Here is a 12,803-nt window from a genome sequence, read left to right on the forward strand (position 1 = left end):
GTTTGAATCTGGGTTCAGGAATAAAGACCAGTAGTAGTTACTGTTTGATAACAGTTCATCAGCTTATCTATAGCATTGTATATGTTTTGCTTCATATCATGGTTACTAAAAATGGTGAGTCTCACAGACACCAAGGGCAGAAGAGGAACACACCTACTTTTGCACTGAGAAGCTGTCTCACCTGATGAGTGGATTGCGTGGGAAAGCCTGCACTGTAAGTGCTTTTTATGGAATTGGTCGGAGGCTCCATTCTCTTGCAATTCAGTGCCTTTCACGAACATAGAGAAAAACAGAGCAATACAACAGGACACTGACACTTTGTAAGCTTGTTTTTAAGGCCACGAATTAAATCCTAATGGGATATCACTTAACCATTTGATGGCTTTTGTTAATTACTGTTAATACTTTAAGAGTGAACCTGTATCTGCTGGGTTAATACTTGTCAAAGTACAGCAAACTCTTTCACGTCCAACAGCCCCAGGACCAGGAGGTTGCTGGATATTCAAATATTCTGGATAATAGAGCGGTATACCTAGCAATGCATAACACTAAAGAAAAACAAGATTAGATATTAAGAAACAAACAAAAATGTATGCAGAGTACTTTGTTTACCAACAACAGTAGTATTGTACACTGTAAACCTATACTGTATTATACTGTAGTCATTTGCATTTACTTCACTAGACTGTACAAATGGGAAACAGAACTAAAATTAACTTACATTTAAAATGCTGGTTATGTGAGAGTTCCAGATGGTAGAATGCCAGATATGAAAGCATACCATACCTGAATGCAATTTCATGCCGCTCATTCTCCCCACTCTGTCCCCACCCTCAAAAAAAAGAGTGCTTATGGGCTGTAAAGCTTTTGGACAACCAACTTAGAAGAGCAAGAGTAGGGCTTGCAAATGTCTCTAATGGATTTCCCACAACTGGAGTCCCTCATTTATAACATAATGGTGAACTTCACTCTAAATGCACTCTCAACAGATGTACTTTTATTGAGTGAAGCTCAGGTAGTGAAAATGGAATTCTCCTTACCAGGATTGAGTGCGCGCATGTTTTACAAAAACAATAGCAATGCAGGTTGCTAGATTTGTAGGGTAAGGACAAAGTCATCCTTGTGTCCTTTGAACCACCTTGCACCCTTGATGTGCATTTAGGAAGGTCAGGGTTAGGTACACGGCACAGAAAGCTCACTGGAGTTCCAAATTAAACAGAGAAACCTCTATTTTTCAGTATTTCTTCTGCCACTAAGTGAACACACCCACAAAACTTTCATGGCCCCTGGCCATATTTTCATTTGGGAGCTCAGATCAGAAGGCTTCAAAACTAACTTGCAGATAGACACCAAACAGAATAAAAAAGGCACTCTTCTGTCAATAGATCTTGCCTCTCCTGGCATGGAAGCAACAAACTTCTCTCGCATAGCATGAGAAAATCCCTGTCCCTTTTAAAAATTCAGACCTTAAGTAGACTGATTTGTACCAAATTACCTCAGCTCAGCAAGGCCCTCTCAGACGACACTCTGACAAATCCAGGATGGGTCATAGCTGGTCCAGACCCCCCGAAAGACAAATGCAGGGGACTGTAGGGAAGATATTGATATGCATTTTTTTTTAAGAAAAAAATGTCTTTTTCACACAATTATTTCCCAGTTGAATTTGGCACCTTACACAAATCCAAAAAGCTGCCAAAAAAATTTTTTTTTGCTCACTTGAAAGCAAAAACAAAGTTAACTTTTGAATGCACAGAAAGAAATGCTTTGCCTTCCTTACATGCTACAATATTAATCAAAATCAGAGGTTAGAACATTGTTCTTCTGGTTGTGAGGCCATCAAAATTTACGCGGGGTTCACTGTATTTCTTCAGTGCAGTGTTCAGCAGACAATAGAAAGGCTGTTCTATAGTTCAGGTATCTGACTCTTCTGAGTGGCTGCACAAGCACATATTTTACAGGGAACACTAATGACCCCATGGCTGACAGCCTTGCCCAGGAGGATCCCTTGAAATCAGATTTACTGCTTATTAGTACAATTCAGAACACCACAAAGGAGTTATGGCAAACCCTGGAGAGTACAGCCCCTGTGGCCCAGGTCATTGACAGAGTGGGTACTTTGTGCAGCATGAAGGACAGGAACACCTCTTCATGCTCCCACAGCTTGTCTTGCTCATAGAGGAAGTGGTGAACCACAAAGAGCGATGGAGCAGTTAAGACCAGCACCCAAGTCAAAGGACACTAAAAGGCTGGACTTCTTTGGGGATAACGTTTTGCTCCACAGTGTGTTATGGCTACAGGTGGCCAACCAGCTGGTGGTGCTGAGCTGTTATTCCTTTAATGCCTGGGACATCCTTGCAAAGTTCCAGGAGCTTTTCCCCCCACTGACTCCCTCCACAAATTTGCAGCCCTTGCAGAGGAGGCGGCCAAACTGGTCACCAGAACCTCCCTGCAGGAGGCCTTGGATTCTACCAACTTGGCGACAGGGTTCATGGGTGCAGGTCTCAGGTGTTCCCATGGAATTCCAGACTACCATACAGGACCTGCTGTTAGACTAAGCAGGACTGTTCACAGAGAACACGGACTCCCACTTTCATAGCCTGAAAGACTCTAGGGCCACCCTTAAATCCCTGGGAGATCCACACCCCCCCCTCACCTCAGAGACAGACCTTCAAGTCCCAACTTGCTTCTACTTGGGGCAGCCAAGACATGATTCTTCTTAACACAGGGACCAGAATCATACGAGGTGCCAGCCTCACTCAGTCTCAGGCAGGGACTGCTAAGCATCCCCCCAGACCACTTAGCAGACCATCTCAGCCACTTGTTCAGCACCCACAAATAGTCACTCAGAGTGGACATCACTTTGTCCATCTTCCACAAGCGGGGTCATCCCCACGGGACTTCTTCACAATGGGGAACCACCAAAAGCACCACCTATTTTGCTCCTTCCAAAAATCACAGCCTGGGTCAATCACTGGTCACAGTTGAGCCATATCTTGCACACTTTCCTGCCCTTCCCTCTCATACATGAGATCCTCCTCAAAGTCCACCAGGACTAGGAGTCCCTCCTTCTGGTAGCCCCATCAGGGCCCAGACAGCACTGATCCATCATGCTACTGAACCTGTCATTGGACAGGCTGCTGACCTTCCCTCTGCTCCCAGTCATCTACAGCACCCTGGCCTGGAGTCCCTCCGCTTCATGGAAACGTACGAAGCTCCATGGTTGACTAAACGAGTGGCAATGAGGTTTGTGAGGTCCTCGTGAGTACTGCAGGTCCTCTATTCAGGTACTATATCCAGCTAAGTGGAAGTGTTTATCCATTTGGTCTGCTCAGCAGAGCATCTGTCAACAGCAAGCCACTATTTCCACAATTCTAGACTACCTCCCACACCTAAATCAACAGTGCCTGAGCACCAAATCCACCAGAGTCCACCAATCTTGATGTTTCACCAGGGATAGTGGTAGATCCATCTTCAGAAACCCCATGGTGGGGTGGTTCCACCAAGCGTCACTCTGCATGGGCTGTTCTCCAGTGGGACCTGAACCCAGTCCTCTCTAAACTTAGAGGACCCTCATTCAAGCCCCTAGCAACCTGTCCTTTTATCCTACTGTTCCTGGAAGATGGCCTTCCTGGTGGTCATAACCTCAGCCTGATGATTCTCAGCCCTCACCTCGGAATCACCATATACCATCTTTTATAAGGACAAGGTGCAACTACACCCTTGCTCAGCATTCTTACCTAAGGTGGTGTCACTCTTCCATACAAACCAGGAGGTTTTTGTTGGTGTTCATCTCAAAGCTTCATACCAGTGATAAGGAGAGGGCCCACCATTCCCTATAGGTCAGGCATGAAATGATTCATGAAATTTTTTTGTGCAGTCAATGAAATTCCCCAGCTCAGCTCAGCCCAGTACCTTTCAGCATGGATTGCATCCAGCACTAGGATCTGCTAAGACCTAGCTAAGGTCTTAGATTCATTGACTATTAGAACTGGGGCCTCAAGAGGTCATTGAGCCCCGTCCCTAGCATTCACAGCAGGACTAGGCACCATCTAGATCGGGGTAGGAGATTTTTGCAGAGGGGCCACTGCCCAAATTTCGATAGTTATCATTGGCTGGCTCTGGGTCCCCCTGAAGAGTTGGGGCTGGGATCTACAGAGAAGGAGAGTGTGTGTGTGTGTGTGTGTGTGTGTGTGTGTGTGTGAGAAAGAGAAAGTGTGTGTGAAAGACAGACTTCGTGACATGGACTGAGTGTGTGCTGCAGTGTGTATAGGACAGTGACTGTGTGTGTGGCACAGACTGGGTATGCATGACAGTGACAAGGAGTTTGTATGCTGTTGGGTAAGTTTCTGAGAGAAACCACCCTCTGCCCCTTTAAGAGAAATCTGTCCTGCTCTGTTGTCACCCCACTCCCCAGCTCTACACTCCTGAGTCACTTACCATCTATGCTTTGGGATGGAGCTGCCCCACTACGTGTCTCCCCCTCCCCAATCCCTGAGCGGCAGAGATGGGGTACAGGGCCAGGGGAACACCCTGATTTCTGCACCATCCTCTCCCCTGCAGCCTCATCCCTCTGCAGTGCTAGCAGGAGAATCCTAGGAGCAGCTCAGCTGTAGGTGGATCAGGGTGAAGGGAGGGGCAGCTGAACACAGGCTGCTGATTTGTTCAATATGCACCCTGTGCTCATCAGCTGCTCAGGGCAGAGAGAAATGCTTGGGGGGGCCAGATCTGGCCCTCTGGGCTGATTTTCCTTATTACTGATCCAGAGCATCAGTGACAGATGTTTACCCAACCTGCTCTTAAATCTCTCTAAGGTTACCACCAGCTTTGACAGCCCACTCCATGAGGGTACAAGCTCCTTGGCAGCATTCCTCATACAGGTCCCTAGCTGGTTCACCTGCAGGGCAGCCATGTGGTCATCCATTCACACCTTCACATGTCACTATGCAGCTACCCAGCAGGCATGGGATAAGAGGGCCTTTGGAAGGGCAGTCCTACACGCAGATGATTTCCAAGCCCTCCTCCATGGAAACTGCTGGTGAGTCATCAGCTGGAATGCACATGAAGAGCCACTAGAAAATGGTTACCTGCCTTTCGTAAATTTTGTTCATATTCTTGCCAAACCCCTCCCACTTCCTGTCTGCTGGAATGTTGGGACTAGAAGTAACAGAGGGTGGAGGGGTGGCAGTGTCCTATGTACCACCCCATGAAAACACTGTGCCAAAGTGCTAGACAGCAGACCTGACACATACAACTAAGGGAAAAATTCTCTGATGATCACACACACAATATGCACACGCACCTATTAGAATGGACACGAGCAACACCTCCGGAAGAACAGTTACAAAAGGTGGGGGGTTTAGAAGGAAAATGTCAGAAATCAAGACCCAAAATCAGCAGTTGGACAGGAGTCAGGATGGCTCAGTGGCCATGTCACTGTGATTAAGTTAGATTCTCACTCCACGCCTCCTGTTCTCTGGGTTAGCAGGGGCAGTGATACAGAAGCAGCTAGTCAATTGGTGAGCAGAAAACATTTCTTGATGCTAATTGAAAACCAGTCATGATGAGTTCCAGAGACAATCACTAGCCAGGCCTCCTCCACTAACAGACAGTGGAGTCAATGTGCTGAAGAAACTGGGCAACTTTGTAAAATCTACCCCTCCTCCTCCACCTTGTTCTTAAACCCCCAGCCTCATAAAAGATTACGTAGGGTAAATGTTAATTTGGGTGAAAGACATAGCAGTGACTGGCATGTATATCCCCTATTGGAGATGGAATTTTGGACAGCAAGATTATAATTTGTGGTCAGTGTGTTATTTCTAACTAAAATGACACTTCATACAAATAAGTTGCTGGGAATTAATGGTCTTTTTATTCTATTTCTAATGTTGGTCTCTGTCGGTGCTTCTTGGTTGCTTTTCTTCTAGGCAATCAGACTTCAGGATTGCAGCAGGAAATTTAGATTTAACCTCAAAACTCAGTGTTTTGTCTCATGTCGGCCCTAATATGATGCAGATGTTAGGACTGCAGTATGTAACTCAAGATGTTATTGAGCTAGTCCTCCTTGCTTAATAGAAAACATAACTAAATGCAGTGCACGTTAAACAGACGATTCTGAGAGCAGTAAGCTTGAGAATGTATATATTTACAAAATACTTGGGATGTTTCTTCAAACTGCAAGTCCTCCAGCTGTTTGATAGAGGATGGATGTTTTCTGTAAGGGTAGGGAAGGAAAGAGGGAGATGAGGGCTAACAAACAAAACCAAACACAAAAATACACCCCAAATTACAATATGAACTGTTCTTTTCTTCTCCTTTAAAAGATGGTTGAGGTTTGGTATTCATTAGAGAACATTTAAGTTATTCTGACTAGTCTCCATGCAGCTGATGAAATCTTCATTACTACAACCATATCCTGATTCAATGTCCCTGCTATTCTTGTGTACGGTGATGAGTTACCAATCACTCCAAATTGTGTCAAAGATTCAGGTAGTTCGACAATGGGGATGAATGACGGGTGAAAGCCAAAAACTCTTGAGCAAACAAGAAACCCTGCTGTGCTAAGTTTACCCCAGCATAGACTATCCTAAATTTCTTTTTGCACACCCTCTAGAAGTAGAGGATCCTGCACCTTACCCTGGTTACAAAATGCTAATGTTGTGAAACCAGTTGCGTCCTTTATAATTAAGATTTTACGAAATTCAAATTTACAAACTCAACAATTATAATCACTAGAGGGTGCAATTTTACCTCATAACAAACTATTAGTCTTGCATAATTCTAAAACACCTGTTATGATGATTGTCCAGCTATATAATAAAGAGACTGAGGCACAGTCATCCTATGCAGAAAAGGACCTGGGCATTACAGTGGATGAGAAGTTAGACATGAGTCAACTTGTAGCCCTTGTAGCCAAGAAGGTTAAGGGTATATTGAGTTGCACTAGAAGAGGCACTCTCAGCAGATCCAGGGAAGTGATCATTCCACTTTATTTGACACTGGTGAAGCCACATCTAGAATACTGCGTCCCATTCTGGGACCCCTATTACAAAAAGGATGTGGGAACATTGGAGAGTCTAGTGGAGGGCAACAAAAATGATAAGGAGGCTAGAGCACATACTTCATGAGGAGAGGTTGAGAGATCTTGGCTAATTTAGTCTACAGAAGAGAAGAGTGTGGGGGGGGAATTTGATAGCAGCCTTCAGTTACCTGTAGGGGGATTACAGAGAGAGGCTGTTTTCAGTGGTGACAGATGACAAAACAAGGAGCAATGGTCTCAAGTTGCAGCAGGAGAAGTCTAGGTTGGATATTAGAAAAAAATATTTCACCAGGAGGGTGATGAAACACTGGAATGCGTTAGCTAGGGAGGTGGTGGAATCACTATCCCTAGAGGTTTTTAAGTCCCTGCTTGACAAAGTCCTGGCTGGGATGATGTAGTTGGGATTCATCCTACTTTGAGCAGGGGGTTGCCTTGATGACCTCCTGAGGTCTCTTCCAACCCTATGATTCTATGGGACTTTCAAACAACAAATAAACTAGGTGGACAACACCTGATAGCTCATAAGAAAGGTAAACCAGTACATAGACAAACAGAGGTAGACTTAAGCCACAGAAGATAATAGGAATATCACATATATCCACTGCCCATCACACAGACAAGTCTTGTCTTACTGCTCATTTGTACACCCTGATCTGCCATCTCTTGTCTTACACTTAGGTTATAAACTTTTTGTACAGTCTTTTTGCTGTGTGGTTGTACAGCACCTAGCCCAGTGATGTACTAATCAATTTCTAGGGCTCCTATGCTCTACGGTAATGCAAACACAGAGAGCTGCTGGCATAGTTTATACAAGGGAATCTCTGTTTCTTTAGGAGTTAACTCAGACTCAAAGAAGAAAGGATTTTTTTAAAATGTCACCACTGTATTTTTAAAGTGAATATCAACATGAAAAATCAGTCAAATAATACTTAACATCAGTGTAACAGTGGAATATAAAATTATAAATAGAATCTTTGTATATTAAATTGTAAACCTATTGTTTCCCTAATACACAGACTGATCTATGAATATTTGACTTCTGTGTCTGTGGTAGTTCTGTCTCTTTGCATTTGAATGTACATTGTCTGGCAAAATGGGGATTTGATCTCAACTAATACAATAGGTGCTATTCTATTAAAAATTATTAAATTGTGATGTAATCTTTTTAGTGACACCACTGTTGCACACTCTATTCAGAATGTTCCTTAAAAGCTTCCCCTGCCAGTCTTACAGAATGAAAGACTTTGTATCACAACCATTTGCAGCAGTAGCAGTGCTTAAAATACATGGGTTAGTAGTGATAATTATACAGGTGCAATCAACTTTTGACCTCAGTCTGCACAGCCAGCAGAGAAGAAAAAGGTAGAATTGTTCAGTTACATCAGTAAAGATTTGATGCCATCACTGACGCATCACCATAAAACATCATAAACGACTCGTTTCTTTCCAACCTGCAGTATTTTCCTTTCACTTCTGCAGATGCTATACAACATTCATAAATAAGTGTATTAATATAAATGTCATACCAGCCTACTTAAATTATTACACTCTATGCTTTCCTTACAAGAGAAATAAACGTAACATTTGAAAAAAACCTATGCTTCTTTCAGTCAGCAGCCGGTCCACAAATGCGTGTGAAGACTTGACTACAGAAAAACAAATCTGTAGCATTAATTTTTCTCATATTTATAACTTCCTGGTTTCCCTGTCCTATTCAGCAGACAGAGACTGCTTCTACACTTTTCCCCTCCCTTTGGAGGGGGCATGGAAATCAGGCAATTTGAAGCAGGCTAATGAGGCACTAACATGCATATTCAACACCTCATTAGCATATGGTGGCCACACAAAGAAGTGCCGATATTACAGTGCAAATTGACAGTGTAGTTTTGTGGGAGTAAGGGAATGTTGAAGCAGGGTGCTTATTTTGAAGCTCCCTGCATCTACACTGCCAATCTGCAATTCAAAGTCTGCTAACGAGTGCTGAATATGCACATTAGTGCCTCATTGCCATGCCCCCGCCGACGAGAGTGAGTGAGTGTAGAAGCAGCCTTAAGCTTGGTCTATACTACAAACTTATGTCAGTGTAACTAATTCACTCAGTCCTGAGAAGGCCTGTGGACAAGAAGGACAAAGGGGAGCAGTTGTCCTGGAGCCCAGCAATTCAAAGGGTCTCAGATGCTGCTACTGTAGCCTTGGCAGCTGAGCCTCAGCCCAAGTAGCACAAAGGACTGGTTGCCCCAAGCCCCACCCCTTCTGCCTGATGCCCCTCTTCCACCACTTGCCTGGGTGGACCTGTGGAAGTTGATGGCCCTCATGGTCTTGAGTGACATACACGGAGCAAGTCCCCTGTGTAGACAATGCTAGGTCCCTGGAAGGGCTGTCCCATCAACAAAGCTATTGCCTCTTGCGGAGGTGGAGTACTTACACCACAGAGAGAAGATGCCAAAAGAATTTCTTCCATGGGCATAAGTAGCCTCTTTCCTTGAGCACTACAGGACTCTAAGGCCACATCTACAGAAGCAAATTCTTTTGGAAAAATCCAGCCTTTTCAAAAGGCCACACAACGCATCCACACACAAAACGCGCTCTTTCAATCCAAAATAGAAAGAATGCAGCTCTTCTTCCTGAAGCTCTCTTCTGCTCTCAACTCAGGAAGAGTGCCTCCTTTCGAAAGCTTCTTTCAAAAATAAAAAGTGTAGATGCTCCACGAGCCCTTTTTTCAAAAGGGCAGTCCTCATGGCACCAGATTTTTCAATCCACGGCCAGTTCTTGTGAAAGAGCTGGGGCTGTGTGGGTGCGGTCTATCAAAAGAGCAGATCAATATTTTGGAGGTCTTCCAAAAGATCATTTGAAAGATCGCTGTTGCGTAAACGTGGCCTAAGTGTAAATAAGCCCACAGTCTAACTCAATGCCTTCTTATAATTCTGAGTCTTCAATGGCAAATTAAACAGTAGTATGCTGTGGTTTAGTATGTGTGTTTTATTTGTAGTCAAATGTACTCCATGATGTTCTCCAAATGTTATTGGCCACAGTAGATAAATTATTGTTGATCACCCTCCACTCAATCCACCATCTTCTTCTCTTTCTAACTCAACCTCGCACTTAAACCCTGCTAGTAAGCGACCAGGGAGCTTTGCGACCGGGTGCTGGCGAACAGGGTGCGTGCTAACAGGAGGGAGTTTTGAGAGGGGAGTTTAGAGAGGGAGCTTGGAGGGAGCCAGTGACTTCTATTGCCCTTAAACTAAATCCTTTATAACAACCTCTATCTGAAACATTTAATTAACCCTCATATATAACTAGAGTAGGAAATGGAGGCAGAAGCCCAGCAGCAGAGTGGGGGCTATCCTGTTTATTGTGTCGAGTGCAATATGTATGACTACCTACCCTGTGGGCGGGTGACGTATGTGTGCGCTCGATGCAAGGAGCTCCTGGCCCTCAAAGACCGAGTGCGTGCTTTGGAGGCCAGGGTGGCTGAACTGGAGGAGCTAAGGAAGGCAGAGGTGTTTGTGGATGAGACTTTCCGGGACATAGTAGGGCTGTCCCACCTCCAATCTGACAGTCCTGATGCTGTTACGGAGGATGAAAGGCTCAGGGAAGGAGAGCAGTCAAGGGGAGCAGAGGGAAACCATCCCATAGTTGGGACCCTCCTTCCAGAGGGTGCTGTTGTATCCTCTCGTGCCGAGGATACTTCTCCGGGGCAGGGAGCGCCAGCTGTTAGGAAGAAGCAGGTTTTAGTAGTGGGGGATTCGATCATTAGAAATATAGATAGTTGGGTTTGTGATGACCGGGAGAACCGTATGGTGACTTGCCTGCCTGGTGCGAAGGTTGCGGATCTCTCGAGGCATCTAGACAGACTTATGGGCAGTGCTGGGGAGGAGCCGGTCGTCGTGGTACATGTTGGTACCAATGACATAGGGAAGGGTAGAAGAGATGTTCTGGAGGCCAAATTTAGGTTACTAGGAAAGAGACTGAAATCCAGGACATCTATGGTGGCATTCTCTGAAATGCTTCCAGTTCCACGCGCAGGGCCAGATAGACAGGCAGAACTTCAGAGTCTCAATGCGTGGATGAGACGATGGTGTAGGGAAGAGGGGTTTAGATTTATTAGGAACTGGGGACACTTTTGGGGTAGGGGGAGCCTATACAGGAATGATGGGCTCCACCTAAATCAAGGTGGATCCAGACTGCTGGCATTAAACATTAAAAAGGTCGTAGAGCAGTTTTTAAACTAAGAGGTGGGGGAAAGCCGATTGGTGCGGGGGAGCACCTGGATCGGACGGAGACTTCTCTTACACGAGGCTCCATAGATAGGGATTCCCTAGAAGTTAGTCAGATAGGGAACGTGGGAAATAATATATGGGCAAGATCAGAAGTGAAACAATCGTGCATAAAAAAATCCAACGTGTCTGTGAAAGGCGGACAAATAAATAGTGGTAGTTTTCTAACATGCTTTTACACTAATGCTAGGAGTCTGTCTAATAAGATGGGTGAACTGGAGTACCTCATATCAAAGGAGGAAGTTGACATAATAGGCATCTCAGAAACATGGTGGAATGAGGAAAATCAGTGGGACACTATCATACCGGGATATAAATTATATCGGAAAGACAGAACAGGTCGGGCGGGTGGCGGAGTGGTACTATATGTGAAGGATAATATAGAATCAAATGAAGTAAAAATCCTAAAGGAATCAAAATGTTCCATAGAATCATTATGGATAACAATTCATTCCTCTAATATGAATATGGCATTAGGAATATATTACCGACCACCTAATCAGGACAGTGATAGTGATGCTGAAATGAGAAGGGAGATTAGAGAGGCTATCAAAATAAAAAACACAGTAATAATAGGAGATTTCAATTATCCCCATATTGATTGGGTACATGTCACCTCAGGACGGGATTCAGAGATTAAATTTCTTGATGCCTTAAATGACTGCTTCTTGGAGCAGCTAGTACAGGAACCCACAAGGGGAGAGTCGATTCTGGATCTAGTCTTGACTGGAACGCAGGATCTGGTCCAAGAGGTAACTGTTACTGGACTGCTTGGAAATAGTGACCACAATATAATAACTTTTAATATTCCTGTGTTGGGAAGAACACCGCAGCGGTCAAACACTCTGGCATTTAATTTCAAAAAGGGGAATTACACTAAAATGAGGAAGCTAGTTAAACAGAAATTAAAAGGTAGAGTAATTAAACTAAAATCCCTGGAAGCTGCATGGAAACTATTTAAAGACACCATAATAGAGGCCCAACTTAAATGTATACCCCAAATAAAAAAACACAGTAAGAGACCTAACAAAGAACCACCATGGCTAAACAGCCATGTTAAAAAGGCAGTGAGAGAGAAAAGGGCAGCTTTTAAAAAGTGGAAGTCAAATCCTAGTGAGGAAAATAGAAAGGAACATAAACACTCCCAAATTAAGTGTCATAATGTAGTAAGAAAAGCCAAAAAAGAGTTTGAGGAACAGCTAGCCAAAAATTCAAAAAACGATAGTAAAATGTTTTTTAAATACATTAGAAGCAGGAAGCCTGCTAAAAAAGCAGTGGGGCCCTTGGATGATAAAGATATAAAAGGAGCGATCAAGGAAGACAGTGCCATTGCGGAGCGATTAAATGATTTCTTTGCTTCAGTCTTCACGGCTGAAGATGTTACAGAGGTTCCTAAATCTGAGCCAGCCTTTTTAGGTGACAAATCTGAGGAACTCACTCAGATTGAAGTGACATTAGAGGAGGTTTTGGAATTAATTGATAAGCTGAAT

At 44.1% G+C, this 12,803-nt stretch overlaps 1 pseudogene; it reads left to right on the top strand.

The window, feature by feature from the left end:
• Positions 1 to 12,803, top strand: part of LOC142008260 (ethanolaminephosphotransferase 1-like) — a 46,089-nt pseudogene that overhangs the window by 18,676 nt on the left and 14,610 nt on the right.

This window comes from Carettochelys insculpta, chromosome 2 (assembly GCF_033958435.1).
Source record: "Carettochelys insculpta isolate YL-2023 chromosome 2, ASM3395843v1, whole genome shotgun sequence".
NCBI lineage: Eukaryota > Metazoa > Chordata > Testudines > Carettochelyidae > Carettochelys > Carettochelys insculpta.